Here is an 8,959-nt window from a genome sequence, read left to right as displayed (position 1 = left end):
GAGTCGGTGCAGCATCTGTGGCGATGCTGAATCTGTTTCCTGCCTTCACCTCTGCTCATCAGCTGTGAGCAGTGAGTGAATAAGATCACCGGTAAACCAAATGATGTCCGAGCTCTTCATTAAGCTACATTTACTCTGCCAGCTGTGCAGCTGTGTGTCTGCTAAAGGTGATGAAGATGGATGCACGTACAAACTTTGTCAGCTTTTTTAAAAATGGTGTTTGTTACAGGTCACTGCTTTCTTGAGAAATGAAGACGGAGAAACGTCTGCGTGTAACATCAGGAAGAGCTGCTGCAGAGGGACTTCAATGTGTGTCAGCACCGTTTCAGGTGCACCGGCGGCTGCAGCACATCTGCATACTCCTGATGTTTGACCTCAAACAGGACCAGAGCAAACGTAAAGTGTCCCTGCAGGTTTCTGCACAGCATCGCGCAGAGAGGAGCCGAGTCCTGGGTGATGGCGAGGATGATGAAGGTGCTGCTGGACCTGCATGACATCACTTCTCTCTACAGCGTGCCTCCAGTTAAAGATTCAGTTACCGAATCCCCCGACGATAAACGAAACCAGCATCACAGATGTGAGCTGAGGAGCTGCTGGTCGGGAGCCGCTGGCTGCAGCAAACAGAAGCACCGTTGTGTTTTTAACGAGCGCTCGTCACACGACGGCTGCGTTTCACGTTTGGATCGCACGCTGGAAGCATTTGGGACGTCCGGCATCACTCTCACATGTTTTTATCCTTTTCCTTGCTGAGTCCGTGTCATAGTCAGAACGATAGATCAAGGATCACCACAGCAACGTTTTTCCATATCAGCGTGGAAAACGTTGATGTTCCTGACATAAATTTACCAAAGTGTGAAAGACTGAAGGGCATCTGTTTTGGTTTGTCGTGAAAACGACGGCAGGCTTTTGTAGTTTGCATGATGAGACTAATTTTTATTTTCTTAGCACGATATTGAGTTTAGTTATTATTTTTATTACGTCGATATTTGATTGTTCAGGTTAAATGTTTGGTTTTAAATATCAAATGTAAAAACGTCTCGATCACAGACAGTCAGGAAAACTGCACGTGTTCAAACATCCTGTTATTATAATAAATCTTTCTCTACAACAGAAACTTTATGATAAGTGTTATTCTCACTGTGACTGTAGCAGAGGTCAGAGGTCAAACATGCATAGGCTTTTATCGGTTTTGGACCGTTGACCTTGGCGAGCTCGGTGGATGCAAGCCAAATATTATTGGATGGTTGCCATGACTCCTCGCTGCACCGCTGCCAGACACGTAGAGTTATTACAGATGATAAGAAGCTGTTATTACTTTGTTATTACACAGACGTGCATGACGATGCTTTTCTCTCTGTCGCTCCTCGCTGCTCGGATGTTTGCGACTCTGCATAATTCAGATTCTCTTTCTCATCTACGTCGGAATATTTGGGATTTCACGGAGGACTTTCCTCCTCCACGCGGGCACAATGGCTGCTTTCAGCTTCCGTGGGAACACGTCTGTCTCCCAGACGTGACTTTTCATTTTTCCTGACAGTGACGTGAATTTTCTTGACTTGTCATATTTACATCTGCAAACACTTTAAACACCAGATGAAGCGTGTTTGGCTTCGTGTGTCTCTGTGGTTAATATCCATCGTTGTCTCGCTCGGACGTCTTTGAGTTTCGTGTGGATTTGACTCCCTGTGGGTTATTTTCAGCCTCAGTGGGGTTACAGAGTGCCATGTATCATGTCATGGTTTGCCTCGCTGTAGTTATTTTGTGTCTGTTCGATAGAGTTTTTAGAGCGACGTGTTCAGACCCTTTTTAATGGAGGCAGCAGACGGCTGACAGCGCTCTGTGTGTCTGTGACATATGAGCAAGCTCGCAGGCATCTGTGCCGGCCTACGGCGAGGCTTTTCCCACGGCGTTACTCGGCCCAAACAAAGGCTGCCGCCGACGCTGGAGCGCGTCCAGCTCCACCATCTAACCTCATATTTCTGGGACACATTTAACCTTTCACAATGAAATATTTCCTCCACAGCAGCACGAGAGGCGGGTGAAGGCAGACGGAAAACCCTGAGCCTTTGAGTCACCCGCCTGTCCGTCTGCTTTTCAGTTATTTTAAGATAAAAGCAAAGATTTTTCATAAAGACATGAATGAAACTGTGGTTTTAAAGCTCCATCTGTCTGTCAGAGGTGGAGGCTTCCTCCACGTCTCTGTCCTTCAGCCTTTTTTTGAGATGAGATGATCGGGAGCTGCACATGCTGAAGGAACGATGGAGGGGAAATGAGACAGAGGGAGGCAGAAGCTCTTATAAAATCTGCCCCCACGCTCCCTCTCCGCCTCTCAGCGGGGCGATCGCTGCGACGTGTCTTGATGTTCTTCCAGCATCGCTCTGAGATGCAGAAACCAGAGGTCGGTGGCAAACGCACAGAAACACAAAGAAAACACATCAACAAGCAGGAGAAAAGCCGATTTTCCCATGAAAGCTGATATTAGCGAAACCTCGGCGTGACCTGTGCTGCTGATTGTGTCGCACACGTGTGTGCGCACGTGCACGCGTGTAGATCAGTCTAAAGAACGTGCGTATTACGATGGCTTCATGACAACCTGACCTGTCGTCGCTCACTGCCAAACTGAACAAAGCTCACCTCAGCCCTGCTTTGCTCGCATCATTCACTGTTCATGCTAAGCTGCTCAGCACAAACCAAACGCAGCACAGAAGCTGTTCACGGCTGCAAATGAAGGATTTCAGTTCATGTCAGTGTTTCAGAAGTGCTTTGGAAATATTTTGGATCACATGTGCAGATTTAATAAACCTCATTGGTTACAGGCTTAGCCAATAAGACTTACTGGATCCTTCAGAAACACGTAGCAGGAAGCATCAGAACCGAAGAAAAAAACTTTGAAGGTGGTTTCTCTTTGAGTTTGTAATCCTGTCATGCAACACAGTTTTTCTACCCTCGGATCTTTGTGATGTCATAAAGATGGGCTAACCCTAATATGGTCGTTTTTACGAAGTTGTCTTCAGCAGTTTGGATGAAGTGAGCGGGGTCTGTGAATAAGCAGCAGAGGTGCACTTTACCTCCGAGTCATCACAGCAGGTTGTTGTTGTTTGTTCTGGAGATTTCTGATTGATGTTTGGTGTGTGTGCACATTTTAGTGCACCGGTACTGTAACTAGTCTTGTATGTTTTTGCATTGATTCTTTATTATTGGCCATCGCTGCACATATTTATAAACTAGAGCTCCACATCTGCCCGGCTGACAGGCAGCTGATTGGTGGAGACGCTGCTCTGGGTTTGTGTAGTAGGTGTGTGTGACTCGCGCTGAGGTGCTGAAGCTGCTTCGACTGGAAAATGTGAGTCAGCGCTCGCAGCGGCACATGCGCCCATCTTTTACCCGGCGTGCGTTGGCCTCCGTCACAGTCATGCACTGCAGAGGCTGCGTTTCTGCTATGCTCATCTGCTGCGACGGGAGCTTGAAACCTGCAGCCTATGAGGACCCGGGTCAAATACACAGGACTGTCACATAAATCAAGCTGTTATAAAAACCTCTCTCACCCTTTTTCAAATCCAGTGTGTATTTGAGGATGAAGCACATTATGTGAGGTTTGGGAGGCTTTAAGACTTAAAGATTAATATGTTCTTATTTCAGGTTTAGCCCAACACCAACGACTGAGGGGACCTGTGAAGATTATTGAGCCTAATTATTTGGCAGGCAGCACTTTGTTCCACATCACCCACCACGGGGCAGCTCTGGGTTCTGCGTCTTTGACCTCTGCACGCCTCCGGCTTGTGGGCAACACGTGTGAGACGGAGCTGCTGGTTTAAAGACTTCATTCATGTTAAACCAGCCGTGTTTATTTTGTGCAGATGTTTAAATGCATGACCCTTAAATGTGACACGAGTCTGCTCCCTCTGGTTGTCAAACTGACGGTTTTAAAGCGAGGCGACGGTTAATGACCCGTTAGTGCAGGGATCGCTTCCTTCCCGCGCTGCAGACCGCAGGTCGGCAGGTCAGATGCAGAGGACGTGTTTGGGCTTCAGACTCAACCGCCGCCCGTCCCAACACGCTGATTTTTCTTCAGCTCAACTTTGCGCTTCTTGTCCGTGTTTGCTTTGCAGAGCAGAATCAGAGTTGGCAGGTTTTACTTTCAGTTTCTCACAACTGCTGCTTTGTTTGGCAGAAGTTGTGCAGCTGTGTTGTAGTTCAGGACGTTTGTGCTTCAAAAATCATAAAACTGTGGTCAGGTACCAGTGGCTACCATGAACATCCCTGATGACGGCGTGGTCTCTAACGCTCAGAGTCAGGAAGGAGGATGAACCCGGTACGAACAAAGATGCGTCAAAAACAAGCCGACTTCCTGGTCAGCTGACGATCTGTGTCCAAATGTATGTAAGGCTGATTATAACTCATCTGTGTGTGTGAGAGTGTGTCACAGATTTAGCTCTGGGCAAACCGAGCGCTTTACAGCAAACTTCCAGAGAAACTCTTCAATAAAGCAAAGTCGAGTCCAGGATGCTGCCGAGAATAGAAACAAATAAATGAAACGAGTCCTCAGAGTCGCACACAGACGTACCTTCATACCTGCTGCTGTGAAACACCAGTAAAACCAGAGGCTCTGTGGGTGACGTGGGCTCAGTGCCTGCTGGTGGCTGCAGCATGACATCAGCGCGGGTCAGATTTTCATTGGCGTGCACGGCTCGCGTTCAAACAGGCCCATCAGGACCCGTCCGTCTGTCTGGCTGCACGCCTGCTTCCTGCACGTGTGCAGAGGGAAAACCTGCACAATGAAATGCTCATAACTCATCTGTTTAACTCACCAAGCATCTCTCACCTAACGGAGCGCTGCTCTACGCTGCGAGGGTCCCGCTCCGACGTTACAGGACACCAGAGGAAAGTCGCACAGCTAACCAGGCGAAACATGCACTTTGGTCTTTGTTCGACTAATTCAACCCAGGCGGACGATTTACGACATAAACTATGTTACAACTTTCAACAGACTGTTTATGGACGAAGGATTTCCCAGAGTGCCGTTTGGATGTGGCAGCATCATCATTCTTCTTGCTGCCCGCTGAGGCCGGATGATGGAAACACCCACGGCTCCTGTGAACGATGTCTGCACGTGGGAGCAGGAAACACTGACGTCTGTTAGCTGCTCACAGTGCTGAAGCTCCTCAGCTCACCTGTACTGGGTTCTCACCAGTTTAGCACCAGTTTGAGAACTACAGGATAATCTCCCCTGTGGGTTTGTTGGTAGAGGCTCATGCAGAACATGTGCAGACCTGGGCGTCCTTGTTGCACCGCTGTGCCATGTTCGACACGTCGCCAAAATCATCTCCAGAGACGATTATTAGGCAAGCGAGCCTCTTCATCATACCATCAGTCATCTGCATATGTCCCAACTCCAAGCTGTAAACACTTCAGTGCTTATTCAAGTGTTTACTCTGATTTTGTGGCAACTCAGCTTTTCTCTGAAACACAAAGAAACTGAGTTTTGTAACAAAGTCACATCTGCCCGTCGCAGCTGCTCGCGTGTGGTTTCGTGGTGGAGGTGAGAGCAGGAAGTCATCAGAGCACAAACGGTTAGCACGGTGGAAGCTCCGAGTGAGGCGGCACACAGGGAGCCAGTCATGAGGTCGACCGCAGAGCGGTTTTTCACTTCCACATGAATCAGGGTCAAACTGCCGTCGCGTTCTGTCTGACTCGGCTCGATCTCATCGTCACACATCCAACAACAGAACGTCAGCCGGATGCTGAGCTGCAGACGTCTGTTAGGACGGCCTCTTTCAGACCTGTCACATGATTATTATCCGGTCTTTAAGTGATGACGTGACGAATCCTACTTCCGGGCCTAAAGTAGTCTGCGTTTAATATGGCTTTTGTGTTGTTAACATGTTTAATGTTTTGTATTTTCTTCTATTTGATCTCAAAAAGCCTCTAAAAACAGTCAGTGATCACTGTTGACCTCCCTCGGCTTTTATTACCACTGTTCATTTTAAAGCTCAGTGTTTAAACTCCTACATGTAGCTACAGCCCAGCCCATGCAGCAGTATATGAATGACTAACCTCGTATTGTGGATGGATTATCTCAGTTGTTCTCCTGGCTGAAGTTTGGTCCTTTTACAGCATCCTGCCATGCGATTACATTTGTTCCTGACCACCGAGAACACTCACGTTAACTTTTATCGAGTGGAAAAAAGTTAGCTTGTTTATATTATGCTAACATAGCTGTGTCGCTAGCGGTCACGTAGCACATCATTATATACCAGCTAGCCAAACTTCAGTAACCCTACAAACGTCACTGCTGTTTCGTTTTCTGTCTTCATTTATGTTGGAAGTGACAGCAGAGCTGTACATTTTAATTTGTTTCCAAAACCCCGCAGTCAGGACATGCTATATTGTATTTAGATAGAAGCTAGCGAGCTAACTCCCTGCTAACTTCTAACTCCGTTAAATGTCATAAATTCCGTTTTCATGGATGCCTGGATGTTAAACTCAATTGTTACACCTGGTAGAGCAGAACGCTGATCATTTTATTAAAGATGAAAGACTTTAGACAGTTTTTCAACTCTCAGTAATGCCATAGTGATCGTTTGATATATGGACCTGCAGCGGAGTTTGAGCCCAGACACGACTGGTGACGTCAGACTTAACGACCAGATTGTGATTCTCAGAGTTAAGAGGAAGTTCTGGATGTTGTGCACGATTAATGGACCGTGAAATGTTTCATTTCTCTTTCATCTTCTTGATTTATTTATTTATTTTTAATGTTTGAAACATTCAGAGTGATTCACTGTTAAGTTATTTCAAACAAGCGTCCTCTCGTCTCTACGCCGACCTGCTGAGCGTGGGCGAGCGCAGTTTCTGAAGGCCGTCCAGGTTCAGAAGCCGTACACGGGCCTCCATCAGTACTGATGGATTATTGATTATTTATTTAGTCCTTTTAACTGGAGATATGAAATGAGTTCCAAACTTGCACCAGTGCAGACGAAGAAAAGCTCCTTCCTCCTCGTTGTCGTCTCGAAACTTTGGAGGAAACTGTATTTCCGGGCTGCTCCTGGTTTCCTCTATGAGCGTCTCCTTCCTGCTCCTCTTCCTTACTTTGGGTCTCTTGCTTGTTTCGTTCGTCGCCTCTGTTTCAGCCTGTGATGTCCTGGCTGTCAGACAGACTCTTCGCCCTGCTAATGAGCCGTTCCCTCTGCTGTCATTATGACTTCACCTCCTCTCAGACTTAAATGGCTTCTTTCCTCATTTCTTCCTCCAACTTTCCCCTGAGGGAGCGGCCTGCTCTGTTTCCACTAAACTTAAACTAAGTTAAACATCAGGAGCATCGAATCCGTCAATCAAACAACAGGATATGAAACATGTGCAGCAGCGGGAAAACCTCAGCGTCCGTCTGTTTCCTCACGTTAGGATTAAAGTGTGACAGCAGCAGCTCCCTCTGAGGAGGTCCGCTCGCCACAGCGCTAAACTCTGTCTCCGCCCACTTTAACCACAGACTGCTTCATCAGCATGAAGAGCCTCAGCTTCTGAGCAGCTGATCAACAGTTTTTAACTTTATTTGTCATAATTAATAACCTTCAGTTACTGTGGTTTGGACTCATTAAGGTCAGACTGCTCTAAGTACAGTTTCATATGTATGATGTCACTGAATGGGTGTGGCATACGGGCATCTCCACCCCCACCTGCTGCTTGTAGGTGAAAGCCAGTCAGAAAAGGGTGACATTAGAATAGCTGTGTGGAGCAGGTCAGGCGGTTCACTGTGTTCAGCATCTTCAGGTCAGAGCAAAAACTCATTTCTCCACATTGTCACGATTTCTCTTTGATGAGTGCTTGTTGGAAGTTTGCTCCGACAGGAAACAGGCCTGAGCTTTACACTGCTGCTCACAGAGCCCAGCTTTGCACAGCAGGTCACAGAAATGAAGACGTGCACGAGCAGCAGCGACGCCGTCATTCACGAGTGCGACAAACCGTCAGCAACGCCGGCTGCATCGTGCACGACGGCATGACTGCGATGAGCAGGGTCAAGGGGTTGCAGGGGAAGCTTGAGTGGATTTAACCCCAGCAACACACGGTGAGTGATGCTTTAATGGGAATCGGAGCTCTGTGAACGCCCTGTTGTGTGAATGTTGCACATGTCTGGATCCCTGCAGCCAAGAGATTCTAACTCACGAGGTGTTCACGCATCACTTCCTGTTTGGCAGCACATCTGGACAAAGAGCTGCAGTTTTTAGACTGAGCTGTGGTGGGACAGCAGCACTCAGAGCTCCACAGTCTCTGCAGGACTTTCCACTTTTCTTACTTTTATGTGTATAAAATTCACCAATTACGTTCTAACAAATATGGATCAGGTGGACAGAAACTCTGGACTCTATAACAGCGAACTCGATGCTCAGGCTGAGCTTTGACACAAACCAGAGTAGTTTGGGTCATTAGTGGGTCAGAAAGTGCCAGAAACCTCCATGGAAACCAAATAAATCAGTGACCCGCACCGACTGTTTCCTCAGACTCGATCTGTCACAGTTATTGACGGGACAATCAAGACGTGGGCGTCAGCTTCAATCGCTCTTTTCCCACTTTTACAAGCTCCAGCTCTGGTTGCTCGCTTGGCTCGGCCCGCCGCACATGTGGTATAATTAGCCTTCGCTTCATCGCGCATGTGTTCCTGGTTTCTGTGGTATTTCAGTCATTTCTGAGCTCCCACGGGAAGCGCAAAAGCACCGCCGACCAGCCGCGGGGGCAAACCGAAGACTTCTGAGGTCTGCAGTTAAAGGTGGCAGTAAAGACGGTGAGCTCTGTTCACACACGAGGGAGCACACAACACTGCGTGGATGTGTACGAGCATTACAGATGCTTTAGCTACACAGAACAATCAAATATTAATACTCAGGTAAATGAACCGTTTTAGTTTGTTTGCAATTTAGAATTAGGATCATTCATTTGTAATAATTATAATTATACAATAATGAGT

At 47.3% G+C, this 8,959-nt stretch overlaps 1 protein-coding gene across 1 annotated transcript in view; it reads left to right on the top strand.

Moving 5' to 3' along the window:
- The first annotated feature begins 7,511 nt into the window (after positions 1 to 7,511).
- Positions 7,512 to 8,959, top strand: part of LOC120716533 (tenascin) — a 48,963-nt gene continuing 47,515 nt past the window's right edge. Inside the window, exon 1 of the mRNA XM_040004046.1 lies at positions 7,512 to 8,776. The gene's annotated coding sequence lies outside the window, so the exon portion shown is untranslated. The remainder of the gene's footprint in view (positions 8,777 to 8,959) is intronic.

Source organism: Simochromis diagramma, unplaced genomic scaffold, assembly GCF_900408965.1.
Source record: "Simochromis diagramma unplaced genomic scaffold, fSimDia1.1 OVJJ01000474.1, whole genome shotgun sequence".
Lineage (NCBI taxonomy): Eukaryota > Metazoa > Chordata > Actinopteri > Cichliformes > Cichlidae > Simochromis > Simochromis diagramma.
This window is presented reverse-complemented; position numbering and strand designations above follow the sequence as displayed.